General features: G+C 45.9%; 1 long non-coding RNA gene across 1 annotated transcript; it reads right to left on the bottom strand.

Annotated features, from left to right (window-relative positions):
- Positions 1 to 11550: 11550 nt before the first annotated feature.
- On the bottom strand, positions 11551 to 20274 carry LOC143444038 (uncharacterized). Its single transcript, XR_013113550.1, has 2 exons — positions 19401 to 20274; positions 11551 to 14055 (listed from the first exon to the last, which is right to left on the bottom strand). It is a non-coding gene; the product is annotated as an uncharacterized LOC143444038 (long non-coding RNA).
- Between the last annotated feature and the right edge of the window lie 2727 nt (positions 20275 to 23001).

Below are 23001 nucleotides of genomic sequence, written 5' to 3'. Positions count from 1 at the left end.
ATCCCAAGGACCTAGGATAAAATCAAACATTAGGCAAAAAAAAAAAAAAAAAAAAAAAAAAAAAAAAAAAAAAAAAAAAAAAGTAGCGATAAAATGATTCCTAATGATATTCTGCTACACTTGTAGATCAGTGTCTTGTTCAGCCATCGTCAGAGAAGCTTCCTCCTGCCGCAGGATGGAAACAAAGACAGAGATCCAAAGCCAGACATTATTCAGAGAGTTAGAGACTTTGGAACACTCAGACCTAATGGGATATCTCCATCAAACCCCTCCCTTCCAAGGTCAGGGATTTCTGTGGAAGAGGAGGCAGAAAGAGCCTACAAGCCAGAGTGGATGGAGGACACCAAGAAAATAAGGCCCTTTCAATCAACATGAGAAAAACTCACATGAACTCACAGAGACTGAAGCAGCAAGCACAGGGCCTGCATGGGTCTACATCAAATATATCATGGCTTCTACTTTAGTGTTTTTATGGGATTCCTGAGTGTGTAAATGAGTGTGTCTCTCACTCTTGTGTCTTCTCTTGGGCTCTTTTCCTTCTCTTGGTTTGTCTTATCCAACTTCAATGTGATTATTCTTGTTTTATCTTAGTATTGTCTTTTAGAAGCTTGCTCTTTTCTAATGAGAGACAGAATGGAAATGGATCTGCATAGGCAGGAAGACAGGGGGACCTGGGAGGAGTAGAGGGAGGGGAAACTGTAGTCGGAATATATTGTGTGAGAAAAGAATTTATTTTATTTTATTGGTTTTTGTTTGTTTGTTTTGCTTTTTTTGTTTTTGTTTTTGTTTTTTTTTTGTTTTTTTTTTTTTTTTTTTTTTTTTTTTTTTTTTTTTTTGAGACAGGGTTTCTCTGTGTAGCCCTGGCTGTCCTGGAATTCACTCTGTAGACCAGGCTGGCCTCGAACTCAGAAATCCGCCTGCCTCTGCCTCCCAAGTGCTAGGATTAAAGGAGTGCGCCACCACCGCCCGGCCAAGAATTTATTTTCAATAAAAGGAAAAAGAATAAAAATTAAATGGTAAGCCAAGGCACAACTAGAAATGTCTTCCAGTGAGCCCTGGAGTAGGGGCAGTAGCTTCTCCCTTACACTAGCAGTTTGGTCCCCGAGTCACAATTTAGACAGTTCCCAGGACAGAACTGGGGAAGGAAGAATGTCTTACCCCTGAATAGACTATTCATAGGGGTAAGTTAGCCTTAAAAAGCCGAGGGCCTGTCCATCTGCTTAGAATGTCCATCACCATGCTCATGACAGTTGCCCGAAGGGAAGATGGCCCCTGGTTCCCAACAGGAGTTGTAGGGGGGAGGGAAAGAGACAACACACCACAGCTGGGACCTTTTTTTTCCATATCAAATAAATTAATTAATGGTTCAGCTTGTGGTTAGTTTGCTTTGGGTTATTTTGAGGGGGAAGGGGAGGGGGAAGGCACACGATTAAAGACATCGATCGTTGCGAATTCTAAATCTAGCCTCAGACTTTCAGTGAAGCACAGGGGTTTATTGGAGAAAACTTCAAGTGAAACCACTCTCCTAGTCCTACCAACCAGTCTTCCAAAGAGAAGAGACAAGATGTGAAGGGAGCTGGGGGCTGGGGGCAGAGTAAGGAAGAGACGAAAGACCAGGAAATGACAATGGAATTATTTCTTGTTTAAAGATAATATTGCATCTGAACAAATTTTTATGTACAAATATATATATATTGGTTTTTCGAGACAGGGTTTCTCTGTGTAGCCCTGGCTGCCCTGGAACTCACTCTGTAGACCAGGCTGGCCTCGAACTCAGAAATCTGCCTGCCTCTGCCTCCCAAGTGCTGGGGTTAAAGGCGTGCGCCACCACCGTCCGGCTCAAATATTTTTAAGATACTGATTTCATTCTTTTTTTTCAGCCGGGCAGTGGTGGTGCAAGCCTTTAATCCCAGCACTTGGGAGGCAGAGGCAGGTGGATTTCTGAGTTCGAGGCCAGCCTGGTCTATAGAGTGAGTTCCAGGACAGCCAGGGCTACACAGAGATACCCTGTCTCGAAAAACAAACAAACAAGATAAACATTCTTTTTTTTTTTTCAAATCTCTGATACTTTCCTAAGTAAAGTTTATCAGCGCTAACTGTGCATGTTCTCCACAAACTGCCTCCCAGCCCTGTATTATAAGCACCAATCCCTAAGAAACTGACCTGTTTTGTGACTCTTTCCTGGCATGTGAAGGAAGAATAAGGAAATGAAAGAGTTCTTCTTCCAGATTAGCAATGAGGGAAACTGTCCTTACAGTCTGTCTCACAGTAGTGTGGACTCTGACTGTCTGCCCTGGGGACATGATGGGGTAAAAAAATGGAAAACCAGGATTGCACTACACACCACAAGTATGTCCATTCCCTGCAGGAGCCTGAGCCCAAGGGGACAACATGGAGCCCAGCTCAGAGAGAGTGATGCCAAAGTGTCAGGCAGGGGCTACTTTTCAGGGGGACTCCCCATGACCACAGACACACAGAGCCCCAGAACTTGACTGTACCAGTCATGACACCAAATCAGAAAACTGGCCTCAATCTCGGGTGGTGGTATGTAGGGACCCTCAGCAAATGAGAGATTAACCCACGAAAGATTTAAACAACTCAGAGGAGTGAGCAAGCACTGAGAAGCACCAATGAGTATAGCCAGTGATCTCAGGGAGTTTGCTGGGAAGGACAGAACCTGAGATAGGAGTTCATAAGGCTTCAAGAGGGAAAGAGTGAAGTCTTCAGGTGAGAGTCTTATCCTAAGAGCCAAGTTCTGAGGCCTAGAGCAGGTGGCCAGGAGTCTAGTGTCATGGGAGGAAACTGGTGGAACGCTATCTGATACCACACAGTCCAAGGGAAGGAAGGAACTAGGGTAGGAGATATGATTCCAGCTCTGGGATGATGACTTCTCTCTGCTGTCTCTGTTAATGTCATGTGGGACAAGATCATTGGTCACAGTGATAAGATCTGAGGAGAAAGGACAGAGTATATCACTCTGTCCCTTTACAGAGAAGGACAGCTAGATTTTCAGACCTTCTGAGGACCACCAGACGAGGAGGAGCAGCAGAGGAAGCAAGGGCTGAAGCACTCAGAGCATTTGCAGAAGAGCAGCAGAAGAACCAGTCATGGCCAGATGAGTGTTGGTACACAGGTCATGAGAGAATAAGCCAGCCTTGTTGTTGAGCCTCGGCCCCCACCCCATACCGCAGGTCTGCTCCTATCCCCTGCCCAGTTTCTCCAGTCTTCTGGCTAGAGAGCACACACCTGATTGCAAGTATCTACAGCAGAGTGAGAGAGGGCCTGTGACTCACTATGTGCTCAAAGAATTTTCTCTCTGTACACCAAGTGGCATCCCACTGCCTCTCACTGGGTCTACTGACCCTATGGTTGATATCCTTTCAGGTAAATTACTGAAGAATAAAATGCCGTTCTCCTACAGGTGCTGGAAGGTGGAGAGGAACTGGGGATGGGAGAAATATAAGGCCCAGTTATAAAGGAAAGGTAGAGGGCGGGCGTATCGCCTCATCTCTGCACATGTTTGCATCCAGGCTCCTGAAAGCTTGGACAAGAGGCAAGCTCACGGTGTGCGGTATGGTCTTCTGGCACAGACCTCAGTCCGTGGGCTCCGCACCCTAGGGCTATAGGGCTATTTAAAGGCTGGGTTGAGCCAGCAACTTGGACTGCTCAGCCGTAGGGGAGATACCACGTCTGGCACTCTGTTGGAAGATTTTGACCCACCCACCTTCCTACTCACATCTCTGCTTATAAAATGGGGCCGTGTCCATGGAGACAGGGAACAAGGATGTATCCCTGCTTGTCGCTCCCAATTATAAAACAGACAGGCATGTGCCACCACATCTGGTACTTAATATTGTGTTTTTTTTTTAATGTCTCAAAATGATGTGAATATGATTAAAAACAAGAGTACTTATTAAGAGCTTAGATAAAGCGCCATCCTTCCCCAGCCTAGCTCCAGTCCCTGCAAAGCTACCATTTACACTCCCTTAGTGGTAGGGGAGGGATGGTAAACTCCCTGTAGCCACCTCCACACACATCTAGCTTATATTATTAGTTCTTGAATCATTAACTTTTGACGTTGTTCATTGTCTTGATGGATAGAGGTGAGTATTTACTCCCCCCAACAGATCTGCAGCCTTAGATTTAGTCCTTTTAAGGGTGAGTTTAATTAATATAGCCCATGTGTCACACAATGGGCCACATATACAGCGATGGTCCCGTAAGATTCAGCTCACCAACTGATGCCCTGGGTATCAGAGTTCTACAGGGTAACATATTTGTTCTCCTGTTTGTAGTGATGCTGGTGTGAACACACCACTGCACTGTCAGTCATAAACGAATGCTTGACAAACTACATGTGATCCTTGCAAACAAAAGTGTCCCTCTTTTAGGTATTTACTGTTCTGTTCTTGTACTGTTATTCTACAGTGAGCTCACACTCAGAAAACTTTTTGTCTCGCACCTGACTTAGTCTTATGGTTTTTGTTCACTGTGAGTCTCGAAACAATAATCTTTGTCTCCGAGTGTGTGGATATGTGTATCCTATATATATACCATACCATAGGCTCCAGCACCTAGGTTTGTGAAAGCAGACAGTATAGTGTTCACACAGTGATAAAAATCACCTAATGACATATTTCCCTGCATATATCCAGTCACTCAGCAATACACGGCTGGATTTGAACCTCTATTGCGTGCTCCGCCAACCGTAGGTTCTGCTTTCCTCTCACTGTGACCTGCAGTGATGTTAGAGCATCTCTTTCCAAGCTTCTGTTTTGTTGACTGTGGTCTAGTAGCCCTCAGCCTCCTCCTGAACTGACTTGTGGTTGGCTAGTGAGATTTACCAGGGTAATCTTGAGAGATCCGGGACATGAGGAGAGTATGCCAGTTTAAGCATTGAATATCTCCCAAAGGTCCATGTGTTCAAGGCTCAGTCCCCAGGTTAGCCCTATGGAGAGGTAGTGGAACATTTGTAGGGAAGTTAATAGGTAGTCCTTTCACTAATAGGGATGTGCTCTCGAAAGAGACTGTGGGACTATAGTCTCCTCTCCTTTGCTTCTTGGCCATGCAATGCATAGTTTACTTTGCCATATATTCCACACTTGAGACCCAAATAAAACTATGAGCCAAAACAAACCTCTTTAAAACTTAATTATGTTGGGAGATGTGTGTGTGTGTGTGTGTGTGTGTGTATCTCACATATATATATATATATGTGTGTGTGTATATATATATACACACACATATATATATATATATCGACAGAAATCTGACTGATACAGGAAGTAGCAGAGGTTTACACAGAGACATCATTCCCTGAGCTGTTTTTACGCTACACCAACAAAGCTAGAGCTCTGAATCCAGGGACTGCCCCCCACCCCCACTTCACTCATACACCTATAGGCAACGAAACTGATTGAGAAAACACTTCTGTAAGCCACATTCACCCTCATCCCCCAAGGAGCACTCAACTCTCTTCCTTCCTGGGCCCTTTAGACTCGGCATCTGCTCTCTCCTGTTGATGGATCATAGGGCAATTCAGGCACCCGCATCTACCTCCTACGCTCACCAGGCTGCCTCTGAGGGCCTCTCCTGTGATGAAGGGACTGGCCTGCTCAAGATGTTCTCAGGCTCTGTCTGTGGCCTTGCTGCCCCAGCTGCTGACAGGGTAAGTTGGGGCTCCATTTCTTCTTCCATTCTTGCACACTGTACGTTTTTTGTGGGCCTTAATGGAAACAATAACATGGGCAGGCTGTCCCCTGCACCTGCCACCAAGCTCTTCCTGCCCTAACAGCCAACTTCCTTTCCTTACGTAAAGGTTGAATTTATCAAGTTAGTCCTTGTATACTATGTATATACTTAGATCAGCAAAAGAGGATTACAACTAATGTATTTTAGGGTTTGGGGTGTGTGCGTGCACATGTGCGCTAGTGCATGTACCATGTGTATGCCTGAGCGAGCACAGAGGCCAGAAGAGGATGTTGGGTGCCCTGCTCCATCATATTCTTCCTTGAGAACTGAGTCAGAAGCTCACTGATTAGCTAGGCTGGCAAGGGCAAACAGTTCCAAGAATCTGCCGGCCCCACCCCTCACCCTCCAGACCCTACCCCCAAGGCTAGAGTTAAGGGTGTGCACTGCTACACCCGGCTGCTTAGGACGGTGCTGGGGTTTTGAACTCAGGTCCCCCTGCTTGTATGCAATGACTTGCCTTCTGACTGAGTCAAATCCCTAAGCCTGTCATTTATTTTATTAAAATAAAAGTCACCATCAAATAAAAGTAGAAAAGTTCATAATGCTTCTGCTAATAAGAAAATTGGTAGGTCAGGATAGGGGGAAAAAATCCTTCCCATGGTGTTGCCAGATGTACTAAGCACCCTTTGTCCTGAGTCACCCTGGGGTGCTGGGCACTCTCATGCTTGGTCCTCACTATAATCTGATGGGAAGCTTGTGAATAACCCATGATGCTCAACTTTTAGGGAAAGTGAGAGGTGCTGCCCTGAGGGCAGATGTTTTGTAAATCTTGACATCTTCCAAGTCATTAGATAGGACCCCTGCACATAACCAGTGCTCTCATGTTTGTTGAAAGAGTAAAATTGCCAAGATCACAGAGCCAGTTAGATTTATGAGTTGCTAATCAAATGTTCCCTTCACGAATCCAAGCTCCCTTTTGTCTGAGTGAGCCAAAGGCTCTGAAAAACAATAAACAGATTTTGCAATGCTGCAAAATATTGCGAAACTACAACCCTGCAAAGGAAAACAAGGCAGAAGCACAAAAGAAAACAAATTTTAAACAAAGCCAAGAAGGTTCCAGAAGTACATATTGCTACCTATTCTCTGACCTCCTCCCCCACTGTATATTAAGTGGAATTAATGATCTGTGATGAGCCCAGCATAGGAAGAAATGGTTCATTTTTACAGCAGGGCCCCATGATCCTCCAGTCCAAGGTAAACAGTGTCATCATAGGTGGCAGCCGTGTCACCCAGGTCTCCTGCCTCCCCTCCATCATGTGTCCTTGGTCATGATCCCCTCCCTACCTCTCACATGTGACTGGGCAGGCCCATCTCATGAAGACTGGAATGGAATCTATGCATCACACTTCAGGGTGTGGGAGGTAAAGCAGTCAGGCCCAGCCCAGAGCTGCTGTGGTATATTACAAACATCAATCCCCCACCCCTGCTGAGGAGCCTGCCTGCAGCTTGCTGGGATAAGCCTTAGAGACGCTTCTAGAATCGACAAATGTCAGCTGAGTTTTAACTACTCTTATGTCTCCTTCAACACACTCCTTGTGCCACGTGACTAGGCCAGAGCCTCTTTCTTGCCTTTTCAGCCCTTCGGACAAAGGTAATTGAGTATTTCATGAAAGTGCCCTAGAAAAGACATGCACTCCAGAAGTTTGTCTTTATTTTCTCTTCTCTCTTCTGTTGCAGATTTTATGTTCAGACACCTCCCCACCTACCTGATGTCCAACACTCCCTGCCGCATGAAGGACAATAAGGAGGGGCTACATAGTCCAGTGGAGGGACACAATCCAGTTCTTCAATGAAAAACAAACTGAAAACATCCCATGCTTGCCCCTTGAGGCTCGGGGTTGCTATTATCCAAATGTACCTAGTACTTTCCATTAACTGAGCCGTTGATCCAAATCCTGTCACTCAATATCTATGTCAACCCTTTGAGGGGCATGGCTACATGTTTTATGTATTATTTCAGGCACCATCATTCAATAAATGGTATAATCATTTTATGACCCCAGGAAGAGAATTTTATTAGTTTCATTTTGTAAAGAGGAGACCAAATCTCCAAAAAAAAAAAAAAAAAAAAAAAAAAAAAATTGACTTCCCCCACGAGAAACGGCTAGGAGTCCACAGCCTGAAGGAACTGCATCTGAGAGCGTGCACACTGGCTCAGAAAGACACCAGCGTTCACACTGTAAGCAGCAGCATCTCCTGTCCAGATTTGCCTTTTACTGGGCATCAAAAGATCAACAGGGCCTCTCTACTAGGAAAAGACCCAGCCCGCCACAAACCCCCTGGCAAGCTGCCTGGCTGCATTGTATGTGTTTGGTGCTTGTCTCAGGCATGGGGCCACTCACTAAGGACACCTGCTCCCTCACAGAAGTCAGCCTGGCCTTCTGGGAGATCTTTGATGGAGCTTTAAGGACCAGTGGGCTTGAGTTTGAATCCCAGCTTCAGACTTAAGCTTAAGCCACCTATCCCATGGGGGCTTCCAGTTTCTTCCTCGTAAAATGGAGGAGATAGTACTTATTTTGAAGAACTCTTTTATAGTTTACAGATAAGTGGATATTCATTATGTGCTGTGTTTGGGGGTAGCAATGGAGATAGATAGCACCTAGTATTTGTCTTCCCCAGGTGGTCCAAGTTAATGGAGACTACTTGAACTTAAGCAGTAATTTCAACAAATTGCCCTTGCAGTAGAATATTGGATTCCTCAGATGGGTTTGGAGGCCAACTGTTGTTATTACAAATATTTTGAAAATTGAAATCATGTATAACAAAATATTTCAAATTCTAAATGATGATACCTCCCTGGCTTTGAACTAAACAGGAAGCCCGTGTATGTGGGTGTGTGACAGTTAAAGAAGCAGCCATCTTCCTCTATCCTAGTGACAACACACATGGCTTAGATTCCTGGAGGCCAGGGAATATGTAAGCACAAGCAGCTCAAATCACACAGACTAATTAGTTTCTTGTACTCAGTGAAACCAAACTGGGAACACATCAGACTCCCAAATAGCCTGGTAATTGGAGCAAACCCCCAAGTTACAGCAAATTTTATCACAACGAAATTATAATTCTGTCTCTCCTTCCCTAGAAAAATAATAATTCAGAAATCTCACAAACTCTCACCCTGCTTTCTGTCTGCCTCTTTATCCTTCTCTCAGTTCCACAAGTTCAACTAAAAGCTAAATTGCCCTATCCTGTGCCCAAGGCTGGCCTGGTCAGAGCACAGTGCTAGCCAGCTACAGTTGCCTTAACACTGGCATGGCCTCTGCTAAACCAGTCATATCGTGAAGACCTCAGACCCTGCCCTCTAGGGAGCCTCAAGCCATGGAGAAGGGCAGAGCTGTGCCCAGCCCAGCCCAGCCCAGCCCAGCCCAGCCCAGCCCAGCCCAGCCCAGCGCAGCCCAGCGCAGCACAGCACAATGTCAATGCCCCCAGAGGAGGATGTGCAGAAGAAGTGCTGAATTCAACCAGGAGAGGCAAGGTGTTCCAGAGAGTAGGCACCATTTGATTTGGAATCTAGAAAGGAGCAGAATTTCAAGACGACAGCTTGGAAACGGAGTCTAGTCACCATGGGTAGAGTACACTTCAAGTTGCAAAACCATGTCACTGGCTAGTGTTTATTGAGAGAGTTAGGGAGTAGGGAGAACAGATCTTTATATCCATGGTCCCTGCAGATATAAAGGTAAAGCTATAGGTAAAGACAGTGGTTCTGCCTTCTTGAGTGAATACTCTTCTTATTGCTTATAAATTAAGCTCTTGGTGCCTGTGCCATGAAGCTTGGGTCTGGAATGGAGAGGGGACAGGAGCATCCTCAGCTGCTCAGAGCAGCCACAGCCGTGCTGTTCAGATCTACCAGGCCAAGGCTGGGAGAAAGAAAGAGCTAGCTCTAATGCATTAGAGAGCACCTGGTGAATTATGTGTCCATTAGCTAAGTGGCCCGAGGCCTTATGATTCGCTCTTTTTCTAAATCAAAAATAATAACAGTAACAGCTCACCATCTTCTCCTGCTGCTGGGCAGAATGAGTATTTCATCTGTCATTAAACAATTATGGCTGTTCCCAAAGACACTCTGCTCTAAATCTCGGATGCAGGCCCAGATGCAAGTCCACGCTCCAATCCTGACCCACCTACTCCGACCCAACCCCAATAAGTAGCTTAGTTGCTCTTTTACCACAGAAGGCTGGCATTAGCCAGCTCAGGAGGAAGGCTGTTTCATATAGAAACCCCTTAGGGCAGGATCACATATCACATGAAGTCCCTCTTAATTCCTCAAGACTACGGTCTTCCCCATTCCAATCTGCTGCACCCTTTGCCATACCCTTCCTGAGCCTTGGGGGTGTTGCCAACTGGCTGGGGCAGCAGAGAGGTGACGTGGAGGTGAACACGTCTTTGCCGAGTAAGAAAGGGGTTTCCCTCTAGTCAACGCACGCAACCCCAGACAGTCTCCAGCTGAAGCCCAAATAGAGAGGAATACTGACTCACTCCAACCTATGGTCCATCAGCTCACAATAAGATAAACATTTCCAAAGCATGAAAGATACAGACTAGGAGGAAACTAGTCATTCTCAAACCTTCAAGATGACAGACCTTGATGTCATAGATATACAGAGGGCTGCCATGACAGAGGACCTGGGCTATTTCTTATGACAGAGTTCTCCAGTAACAGCAACCCTGTATTGAGTGTCAATATCCCTTGGAAGAGCCTTGCTCCATATCCGAGAGGCTGGGAAGCCTGACGTGCCATCAGGCAGAGGTCATGTCTCCTAAGAAAGTCTCGTCTCCCATCCTTCAGTGTTTATTTTATTAGTCTCCCTTCTCTTTCCTGACACACTCTCACAAATGGTCTTAATTTTACAGCATGAATGGACTAATCTGCAAGCCAATTAATTGGTTGTGATTTATTTGTGAGTATTTGTAAGCAATTCAAACAAATGACTTCAAAGGGCCAGAATGTATATGTATGTGTATACACACACACACACACACACACACACACACACACACACACACACATATATATATATATATATATATATATATATATATCACTGTATATCTCTTCTCCATCAGACCTCCCTTTCCCCCACACCTTTGGCAAACTCTTATTTATTTATAACTTTTAAAGAATGTTTTGCTTTATGCATAGTTTTGTTTATATTTAGTTGTTTCTAAGTAGTACATAATTTAGTAAGTAATGGTTTCCCAAGTCTTAATTTTATTCACTATTCTATACCTATAGAAATGGGGGAGATGGCCAGGCAGTGGTGGCGCACGCCTTTAATCGCAGCACTTGGGAGGCAGAGGCAGGCGGATTTCTGAGTCCGAGGCCAGCCTGGTCTACAGAGTGAGTTCCAGGACAGCCAGGGGCTACACAGAGAAACCCTGTCTCAAAAAAAACAAAAACAACAAAAAGAAATGGGGGAGATACTTAGAGGGTAAGAAGGATGAGGGTTTTTAATTACAAATACTCTTTGCATGTATTTACTGAATTTAGTGGTATGTGGTTCACTCACCTTTACTGTCACAATTTATATATCCAATATCGTGTTGTCTTAGGGTTACTGTTGATGTGATAAAACACCATGATCAAAACAAGTTAGGGAGGGAAAGATTTATTTGACTTAAGCTTCTACATCATGGTTTATCATCAAAGGAAACCAGGGCAGGAACTCAAACAGGGCAGGAACCTGGAGGCAGGAGCTGATGCAGAGACCATGGAGGAGACCATGAGCAAGGTTACTGGCTTGTTCAGCCTGTTTTCTTACAGAAGTCAGAACCACCAGCCCAGGGGTGGCCCCACCCACAATGGAATGAGCACTCCTGCATCAATCACTAATTAAGAAAATGCCCCATAGGCTTGCCTTCCGGAGGCGTTTTTTTTTTTCTCAGAGGAGATTCCCTTCTGATGACTCTAGCCTATGTCAAGTTGACATAAAACTAGTCAGGATGCATGTCAAAGGGCATGGTTATTTTTGCTCCACCCCCACCCCCCCTTTTTAATAGGAGGAAGGCTGCTGTAACATAATTGTATGAGAACAACATTTTTTTTTTATGTGTATGCCTAGTGGTGAAATTGCTGGGTCACTGAATGCATTGCAATTTTGTAAGATAATTGCTAAATTACTTGTCAAAATAATTATGCCAATTTGTACCTCAGTGAGGACAATACAAGAGATCCAGTTAAGGAAAACATTCCCCCACCCATGTCTCCCCAGATTTTGCCTTTCTTGTCATCATCAAATGCAGGCACACAGCAGTGAGAATTAATTGCTAAACTATTTTAAGAGGCAACGTAGAAATACCTATGAAAAAATTTTTATTGTTGTTTTTGTTTTTCAAGACAGGGTTTCTCTGTATAGCCCTGGCTGTTCTGGAGCTCACTCTGTAGACCAGGCTGGGAAAATTTTTAAACGGAACTGCTCATCAATCCAGGAGTATTACTTTGTAAAAAATTATTTTAATCACATTTATCTTTTTATGTGTGTGTGTGCTCACACCCATGTGCTAAGGTGTGTGCATGGAGGTCAGATGACAACTTGCAGGAAATCAGTCATCTTTTTCCACCATGTGAGTCCTGGGGATGGAACTTGGGCCGTCGGGTTTGGCAGCAAGCATTTTTACCCACTGAGCCGTCTCACTGGCCCCTAAGGCATTATTTTTGAACATCTGTGTTCTGCTAAAACAAATGCTAAAGTAACTATACAGGAGTGAATTTTAAGAACAACTATTGTTCTTTAAATTGCCTTTTCTTTCATATTAATAAAAGTTTGAAATAATCAAAATACCCGTCAGTGAGAAATTGGCTGACTAAATCATGGACTCTCTATATGCAGATTAAAATACAATCGTGAGCAACATCACTGAGGTAGACGGGAGGCGCTGGCTGAATGGTGTGAAGTGAAAAGAAGCATGTTCTAGAAGCATGGGTGTGGTGTGACCGCCCTAGGCTTTTCTGCAGGGAGAAAAGGATGCAGCTACAGATGCGTGTGGGAAACAACAGGCCCCAGCCACTCACTCTGAGTAGCTCAGGAGAGTGGGACTGGAGAGGAGTGGGGAGCAGAAGGTGACCTTGCCAAGACTGCAACTCATGACCCTGCAACAACCTGTTCCAGGCCTTCAGTCTCCTCCCTTGCCACCACCTCTCTGCCTCCCATGGTTTGGTCTTCATATCCCCACACGATAAGATCAAAACCCCTTATCTTGCCATTTAATACTGCCGGGAGCTGGCGCGGACAACGTCTCTACAAACATCCTTGCATAGAAGTGTAGCCAGGTACGATTGCTCTTTGCTCGATTGCTCGCTCCATCATCCTCCTTGCTTGGCTCCTCTGCTGCTGTCCCTCCCTGTGCCTGAAACCACGTTTGCTCTTCAGAATCTGGCCAATGGCTTGAAGCTACTGTGGTTCTGAGAAACAGGAGCTGAGAGCTTAGGCTATGCAAACCCGGTGCAGGGGCCTCAGCAGGTTGCTTCTTCACTGCGTTCCCTCTAAGACGCAGCCTACAAATAACCCTGACCTAATTCAGTTCCAGGACTCAAAATTCCAGGAGAGAGACCTCCAAACACCTTGCTCTTTGCTCAGCTCAGGAGATCTTACTTTTAAAACAAATCTCATCTTTCCCAGTTCTGTATCAGCTGAGAAAAGACAAAGGAATAAGACACGCAGAGCTGAAGATCTGTGGATCGGAGATAGACCTTTTTCTGCCGAACTTGCTTCCAACTGGGGAACTTTCAAAGTACAGGTTTGAAGGCTGGGCCAAGGGCACAAGGTTCTTGGAGATCGGCCGTGGGGCCTCCAGCAGACAACCCACCTAACAGGAAGTGAGAAGAACCACAAGGCCCAGCTACTGTTTACTTTCCGATAACCAGGTAAACTTGCTCCTACGTCCCTAGAGAGAGAAGCCAGAGGTGTCCCTCTTCTCTACATAGGCAGACATATGACCTTGCTCAGAAGGTTGGGTCCTGTCCCTAGAGTAGTCAGGCCAGGTTCTAAAAGGAAAGACGAACAGAAACAGGGGCCAAAAATCCTGTTGGGCAAGTTGGATGTCCGCACCCCTGTAAATCTCTCTCCGGAGTACAGGTGCCCCCAGCAAGGTCACCAGAGTCAGCCTTACTGTACACCCGAGCCTGTGCCTTGCTCTGCAGAGCACCTCACCACTCTCTCATGTCCCCATCTGAGTGGGTGCATAAACACGACAATGATATAGACGTAGGAGCCCAGTAGTAGAAATGTCCCAAGGTGACAGAGATGGCACAATCACGACTTCCAGGGGCTACGTCTGAGCTCTTCCTTCCAGCCTCTTCCTCCTGATCTGGGAAGAGACAGGCAAGAGTGAATAAGAATCTCTTGAGGTGAGAGACTGGCCCTCAAACTGTGTCTCTAGTCCTGTGTCCCTCTGGCCTATGCCTGTATCCCAGGCACTGTCCCAGCATCCCAGCTCTGTGCTGACTTCCTCAAGTCAGCGCCCTCAGCAAGGACAGGAGAGAGCGGCAGCTTGACCCACTATCTAGGTTTTTCCCTTTAATTACATTTATTTATTTATTTATTTATTTATTTATTTATTTATTTATATGTGTGTATGTAAGCACATAAGGTCATGTGTGTGTCATATGTAGCACACATGTAGAAGTCAAGAGGACAGCTGGTTGGAATTGTTTCTCCTCTTCTACCATGTGGGTTCTGGGGGGTGAAACTTCAGTTGTCAGGCTTGACAGCAGACACTTTACCCTCTTAGTGACCTCACTGGCCCTCCCCAAGTATTCTGAGTGCATACCTCCACAGAGTTGTACAGTCCTTGTTCCCACTGTACCCTGAATACACCTATATAATGAAGTGCCCAAGTCACATACAACACATGACAGACAGACACCAGGCCTCTCCCCTTTCTGGGTTCCTAGCTCCTTTTCCAAATTCTCATACCGAAGAATGAGATCTCCAACTTTTGACAGGCTCTCACTGTTCAGAAACACCACAGACTGGTCACAGCTTACCCAGCAAGGGCAGGAGGCTCTAATACTCCCAGGGACCTTGCCTGGACCTGCAGACAGAGGGGAAGTCCCTACAACAAAACGTTAGGTCCAACAGAGGGACCCTGTCACACATCCAATGACCTCCTAACAGGGAGGAAAACATGCCCATGGCTCTGGGAAGTCAGCAGAGCCACTCTGGGACCCAAGGAGCACTCTGGGATCCTCTTCACTCTCTGGGCCTCAGTTTCCCAGTAGACTTGCTGGAGTTGAAAGACAATGTTTTATAGTCACAAGTTCTCATGAGCAGATGTCACCCTGGCTTCTCAAGATCTGCCTGTGGTGTCTGAGGACTAGCTCCAGTCACAACTCCAGCAATCCTGATAAAGTTATGCTCCTCTGAAATGTTCGATGATGAGTTAATTTCCAAGCTTGTGTGCTTCTGTGGCAGGAGGCACCATTTAGTAAATTACTTCTTTCTCTAACCACTCAGTGCCCCGGGAGAGCTCGTTCACTTCACAGAGGTGAGCAATTTACTCCTGCGAGTTCACTGTCAGCCTCGCCAGGCCTCCAAAGCTTTGGAAAATTACCCAAGCCTCATTCCTGCCCCCAAACACACTGAACAAAATCCTCCAAGGCTGTTTGGCTGATTGCTAAGTTCCCTACTGAGCATTTACGAAACACCTTCTGGGTACAGAGCCCGGCATACGGCACCTGGCAAATAGGAAAGACAGATGTGCCAAGCCTCCAATGACTCACAAATAAACTTAGGACATAAAACAAGCCCCAGAGTGTGGTCAGCATTCTGGCCCTGGGCCAGCTCTCCTCCTCTAGCTAAAAGGCCAGGCACTGGGATATTCATGTCTTGTAATGGTCCCCTTGAGTCTTCTCGAAGGCTACTCTAGATGCAACAAGCAATTCTAGTGGATTAAGAAAGGAGATGCCTGGCCCACCAAAGCCAGTCCTCTCTGCACGGAGCATACACTATTTCTCAGGTACAACTGTGAATATCTGCCTGGCTAGGAACCCGCGGTTGGGATACGCACAGGCCCCAGGGGTGAACCTGTTACTACAATTATTATGCTAAATAGACATAGAAGGAAACCCACCCTCTAAATCTGTATCTCTTGACCCATAGATTACTGCAGCTCTCAGGCCTCATCAGAAGAAGTTTCTTTATGTAGTGAGGAGTGATGAGTATAGAAACTCCCAACTAGTCAAAGGGAAGAGGCAGTGGGGTGCTCAGAGCTCACCTCCCCCAACACATACAAATATATGACTATTTGTATATGCAAAATGCTCATATACACAATAAAATTAAATTAAAAATTTTTAAAGCACTAACAAGAACATGAAGTTGGGAGGGGCAGGAAGGTGGGGGCGGGTTGGGGAGAAGTTGGGTGAGGGATGGAGAGTAAGTGTGATCAAAATCCACTATATGAAGTTCTCACATAATTTATAAAATATTCAAATAATAGCCGGGCAGTGGTGGTGCACGCCTTTAATCCCAGCACTTGGGAGGCAGAGGCAGGCGGATTTCTGAGTTCGAGGCCAGCCTGGTCTACAGAGTGAGTTCCAGGACAGCCAGGGCCACACAGAGAAACTCTGCCTCGAAAAACCAAAAAAAAAAAGAAAAAGAAAAAGAAAAAAAAAAAGAAAAGAAAAGAAAAAAGAAAAGAAAGAAAAAAATCAAATAATAGTAATAAAAGGAGTCATTTTAAAAATTTAATGATAATCAAGCATGTCCCATTTCAAACTCCAGCTCTTAACAGGCATAGTTGACTTGATTGTCAGGACATGGCCAGACACAGAGCACAGCCTTCTGGAGGGGCTGAATGGGAGGCAATTTGAGACATTGTGGACAGGAGTGTAAGCTAAGGATACAACCCACACATAGACACCATCCTCCTTCAGGAGTATGAAGTGTGGGGAACCAGAGAGAAGTCCACTCAGGCCAACAAAATTTTTCTTCAGTCCTGACTGTGACTCTTTGGCTCATAATCTCCTCAGCTTCTTAAATCTTCCACAGACACTTGAAACCACAGGCCCAAACAGGGCTATCTTGTTCCCTAATCCTGTGGTTATCCTTGAGAGTCTACCTCAAAGAAGCACATCCAGAGGTCACCCTGACCTTGCCCACACCCTCTTAAGTCTATGTCCTCTCTGTGCCCCACAGTCCCCTGTGCGAACAGAAGATACGATGTTCCCGTCTCCTCTCCCACTATAGCAGATCCAAGCTGTTTTCACAATCTCTTCTCTTCCTGTCTGTTTTCATTTACAAATTTCCAAAGAATAAATCAAATCACTTAATTTCCTGACTCCTCACAGTGCCCAGAGAAAACACCAAATGCCAGTAGGGTCATCCATGATTGGGCCTTGGATCAGGAAAGCAGACATTGACAGACCTGGTCCCTTCCTACCCTCTGTAGGACTTTGAGGGCCACACTGATCTGAGCGACTTCCTAAGTCTGGCCTCTTTCTCTGAGCCTCCAGCTCAGGGGACTGTCCCTGGATGAGGCAGCCTTAAAGCCAGGCAGAAAGCAGAGAGTGTTCTTTGGTTAGACAAGCCACCTCCAGGAGTGAAGGTCTCTCAAACCTGACAAGGCCCCTGATGCTCCCCAGCTGAAGGATAAATGTGGGCAAACCTCTCCTTAGGGTCCACAGCAGCATGTCAGAAGAAAGTCATACTGAGCCCCTGGAATTGGTTCAGTATCATGAAAAGGATAATAGCATCTTGTCTGGGAAGAGAGGAGAAGACAAACACCTGAAAGCTTCTCTCTCTCTCTCTCTCTCTCTCTCTCTCTCTCTCTCTCTCTCTCTCTTTCTTGGGCTTCACAGTTTCTGGGAACTATCACCTATCCTCACGGCTTTGATGAAGCATAGATGCTATACTACCAACTGCTTGAAAGAGCCATCCTAGTCCATATTCCATGTCTCCCTTCTGACTCCTACCAATTCTACAGGTATCTGAGAGAGAAGATAAGCAAGCTTTCTAGATTTATATTAAATCTTATCCACAAGGAGAAACCGTCTGTGATTGGACATTGGATATTATGAATGAATGTGCCGTTGCCTATCAGAGTTCTAGAGGCTCATTCAGAATTACCCTGAAGGCTGGAGAAGCAAGCTGAAAAGAAAGGGTGGGGGAGTTGGGGTAGTAGATGGAGGGAGAGCACAGTTGCTAGTCAGCTGATGCACACTGAAGGCATGTGACAGAGGCTCCCATGGGAAGGTGTTGAGCAGCAGCCACAGCTGGCTCAACGTCACTGGCCTAGGACGTCCATATTGTATGTGATGCACCTGCACTCACTTCCCTCAGAACAACTTCTTCCCAAGTCGAACTCCTTTAGCTAACGTTACAACGTTGCACCCACCCTCTGGCCTAAGTCATCTGAGGACTAGGGCCCAAGTCTGTCCTGAACTCCTCCCCACCCACCCACACCCACACACGTACACCTCACATCCCACCCAAGGCTGATCCAGCCAGTACTAGAACTTCATCTGTGTCTTCTCTCCCTCCCTAACCTTCTCTCAAGCTCCGACTGCCTTTCCCTACACTATTTCACCAGACTTCCTCTGCTCTAACTCCCTGTGGCAGAAACGTGATTCGAATTCCAGCTAGGGCCACCTAAATCGTTAGCATCAGACTGCCAACAATAGCTAGAAAACGGCGTAAAATATATTCTTCCAAAACTGGGAAAATATATTCTTATATTCTTCCACCTAAAGTCACTGGAAAGCTACCAAGACCAAAGGTTCATGAAAGGCCACCATCCCGGACAGAAGGGAAATGGGAGCAGGCAGCTTGGCATGAGCCATGAGACGCGCTTGCCCTTTCATATGCAGCAGCCCAGACTTTGGGAAATAGAGCCGAACACTGAGTGTTCCCTCGGGAAGTTTGAATTCTGTGTCACTGTAATTTTTAAAGCTATACATGACTAGTCGCTCCTGCTTCATACAATGTGTAACTCCCATTAAAAACGCCAGGTGCATCTGTAGTCCTGGTCACTGGAAAGACTGAGGCAGGGGGATCACTTGAGCCTATTAATGAGTTAAAAAAATCAGTCTGGGTAACATAGTGAAACGTCATTGTCTGATAAAAACAAAACGAGCAAAAAGTCAGCAAAAACTACCGGGGAAGTTAGGAAGATCAAATAACTAAAACCCAATAAACAAACAAACAAAACAAAAACCCCAGCAATCAAACAATACACCAATAGATACAAAGAAGATCAGAAATATGAATGTGATCAGCCATGGCCTTGAAGACAAAGAGGTTTACGTCACACATGAATTGCAGTTAGGTTTGGCTGAACATCATAAAACCCCCACAGTAACACTAATTTAAACAACATAGGGTTGGGAGCTAGGGAAATGGCCCAGTCAGTAAAGTGTTTATCATACTAACATGGAGAGCTGAGTTCAAACCTCCGGCATCCATCTTAAAGGCTGAGTGTAGCAAATTGTGCCTGTAACCTCAGTGCTGGGAGAGTGGGGCAAGGTGGGGCTTGCTGGCCAGACAGTCTAGCCTAACTGGTGAGATCCAGGTAGAAAGTAAGGAAAATATCAGCCATTGATCTCTGGTTGCAGTTGCGTGCATGCACGCATGCACACACACACATGCATGCATACATAATCACACACCCATACACACGTTCACACACACATATGCTCACCCGCACACACGTACCTTGTGTATTTTTCTCATAGAGGAGATGACACATAAGATTGGTATCTGCTCTTTTTCCTCTGCCATTTCCATGCCTGACTTCCATCCTCAAGGCAGCTTTGTGGTCCAAAAGGGCTGCTGAAACTCCAACCACCATTTCCCAAACCCAAAGACAGTAACTACAGACTGTCGAAAGGGCTCCGTCTCTCCTTATCGACTGCTCCTCCTGTGAGCAGCGGCCTAGAATCCATGCACACTGCTCTCTGCTAACCCACATACCCTGCCTCTTCCCTGCATAGGAAGCCGAACCATCCAGCCTTCTGTGCCAGCAGAATTCTGTAAGTTGGGAATTAGCCACCTCTGTTACACCCAACTTCCCTTAGGTAACCCCAACAGCTCCTCTTTGCTAGGCAGGTAAGGCCCTTTTAGGTCTGATGCCTGCCACCCTGTCTAGCTGTCTCCTGTCCCTCCCCACAGCTATCCCAGACCATAACCTGCCCTGGCAACTGATCCCTTTCAGAACACACAGGCAGGGAGCCTCCAGGCCCCTGTTCCCAATTGTTTGTTAGCCTGGATTGCTCTTTCTCTGACAAGCCTGGCTCCTTTTCAAAGCTTAATTCAAAGGTCATCTCTGTGTGTTATTTTTTCCAGATCTTTCCGTTAGAACCTCAGGGTTCCCTTGGCCAGGGCCTTGAATCCATTGATTGATCTGATCTCATGATATCACCCTTTCTGAATGATGAGCCTCTCCAAGCAGAAACTCTGACTTACTTATCTTTTCCTTTCTAGTGTCCTCAAAGGCCCGGCATGCAGTAGGTGCTTTGCTAGGGTTTGCCAAATAGATGAGAGAGAGCAACGAATACACTTAGTCAGGCGATTCATCTCAAGTGCTTCCTCTCACTAGCGTACACAGCTCTAGAGAGCAAGCCTTAGCACCGGAAGCATTTGATTTGGCAGATTCCTTTTGTTATGCACAATTTGTCGAGTTGGACATCACAAGGGATGATTGATTGATTGATTGATCGATTGATGTGAGCTGGGAAGCTGCTTGTATGCATATTATTTGATACGGTGCTATGAAATCAACCTGATGCAGTTATCGGTCACAAGGTGTTAAATTCCCTTCGGCAACACAAACCTCACTTAGTGTTCAGCAAGTCTCACAGACGTTGCTGCGTGCAGACCTACAGCTCTCGTATCCTGCACACACACCAGAAAGAACACAGGCACTGACTCACAGAGTCTGAGACTTCTGGTAGGCTAGAACCAGAGCTAAGGACATCTAGGAGATAGGTCAACCCATCTCAGTTTGGAAAAAGCAGTCAATGATATCAAGAGAACAACAGCAAGAAAGACTTTTGGAGACAGGAAGCCTTGAAGGACAAGCCTAAATTTGTGGTGACCGTGATTATCAAAACATGGAAATCAGACCAGGGGTGGGAGAAGTGACCTTCAACCCAACAGCTTTCCTCAATAGCAGCTCACCTTTGTGCTTGACCTGCACATACGGGGCCCTATGGAGGCCTGGAGCACTTGTGGGGAGGAGAGAAGGTGAGGGTTGTGGCTGAAACAACAGCGTGAGGCAGTGGTGAAAGGCAGAAGGCATCCTCTGTCACAAGAAGAATCAAATAAAAATAAATGGAATCAAATAAATTGCCCCCATTAAATAGCATTAATGGAAGACTAAGAAGCCAGTGCAATGTTGCCAGGCTTCTTCAGTTCCCTGAAGAAGAATGTCTCCTTGGTGGATCTTTCACAGAGGGCAATATTCCTTTCAATAAACACAGGGCAGCCCAGGTCTTTGGCAGCCAACGCTGTATTTATTCATACAGGTGACTCCTATTTATAGCAAATGGTTCTGGTTTGCATCACACTGTTCCCCTTTTCCAAATGAGTCAGCTTAAGGGCAGTGAAAGAATCGATCTATGGAGGACTAAGTAAATGTAATAATGCATGTGGTCTGTGGGCATAGAAAACAAAAGGTAATCAGTATTTAAAGGGACGCTTGGGAAGCAAAAACACCTAGGGTAGAGTGCAGGCTTTCCTAATGGTGGAAAAGGCCAGGCAGACTCTGAGGAGCAGGCAGGGTTCAGATGAGAAGGGAATCCAGATGCAGGATGGAGGTCCTAGGAGGTTGAGGGTATTTAGAATCTGGCCCAAGTTGATTCTTCTTGTGACAGAGGATAACTACTGTCTTTCACCACTGCCTCATGCTGTTGTCTCAGCCACAGCCCTCTCCCTCTCTCCTCCCCACAAGTGCTCCAGGCCTCTGTAGGGCCCCGTATGTGCAGGTCAAGCACCAAGGCAAGCTGCTATTGAGGAAAGCAGATGAAGTGGGACTGACAGTGATAACCTTTCCACATGGAGAACTTGACCCAGAGCGACAGGAAGTCAGCACTGCCCAGAAGTTTGTTCTCAAGCTGTCCTTCAGGGGCCATGCTGTACAGGGACACAGCCCCCTTGCACTCTCCTGACCCCCAGCCCCAGGGCCCACCCAGAGGGAGAGGGAGCAGCTCCAAACATGTCAGCCTACGTGTCCTCATCCGAGACTTAACCTTGCACCTTCCCTTATCTGTGCTTTCTGGTTCTTGACTCAGTTTTCCTTTTTCATCCCTTTTGTCCTACGGACACAAAATCTATCACGTCTCCCATGTCCCGCAGACAAGAAAAGCAATCCAGATGGGAGAAAAGTCAGGGAGAGCGTGTTGTGAGTAAGCAGTCCATGTGACATTTCTGAGCCTGGACGTGGCTTTGGCTGATCTGACCCGAGGTGCCAAATGAAGTGACACAGGTAGAGGCTCTATGTCCCCACATATGAGGCCATCAATCTAGACCCAGCTGGCAGCGCTGGCGTCCCTCGAAAAACATTTCAAGAAGAAAAGGTCACAGCTATTTGTTTCTCCGTGTGAATGAATTCACAAAGGTCTTGGTGGCGGCTGTAACCCTTCCAGAACAAGCCCTCTCTCTAAGCTCTGTCAGGCTTTTCAAGGCAACTCCCCCAGATCTGAGTCCACCCATCAGTCTGGAGAGTCACCTGCCTCCTATCCCAAAGCTTTACAAGAAGCACCAGCACTATGTGACTTTGCACTGTGGAGGAGTTGAAGCCTGACCTTTCCACTTACTAGTGCGACCTTGGGCTCAATATAGACTGTTCCTGAACCTTTCTAGTATGTGAAGCAAGCTTACTGGATAGTTACAAACAATAAAATAGGCTTAAGAAAAAGGATAAAATCCTCCAATCATTAGTATTGCGGTTGAACCGCAGAATGCTATGTTAAGTGAAATAAGCCGAGCACAGAAAGACAAACACTTTGTGATCTCAGCCCTATACGGGAGGCCACAAAAGTACTGTTTCATAAGGCTCTTATGGAAACCAAGTGGAATAGCAAAATTAGAACACTTACTATGGTACCTGGAGAGATATTCAGAAGTTTAATACACGTACTTGTTGCATTTTCGGAAGACTGGAATGTGGTTTCCAGTACCCACATCAGGTGGCTCATAGCCATCACAACTCCAGATCCAGTGGATCTAACATCCTCTGTTAGAGGGTACACACACACACACACACACACATACACACACACACACACACACACACACACACACACACATATAATTT

Source organism: Arvicanthis niloticus, chromosome 12 (genome assembly GCF_011762505.2).
Source record: "Arvicanthis niloticus isolate mArvNil1 chromosome 12, mArvNil1.pat.X, whole genome shotgun sequence".
In the NCBI taxonomy this organism is placed as follows: domain Eukaryota; kingdom Metazoa; phylum Chordata; class Mammalia; order Rodentia; family Muridae; genus Arvicanthis; species Arvicanthis niloticus.
The sequence above is the reverse complement of the archived record's forward strand: the minus strand, read 5'-3'. Positions and strand labels throughout refer to the sequence as shown.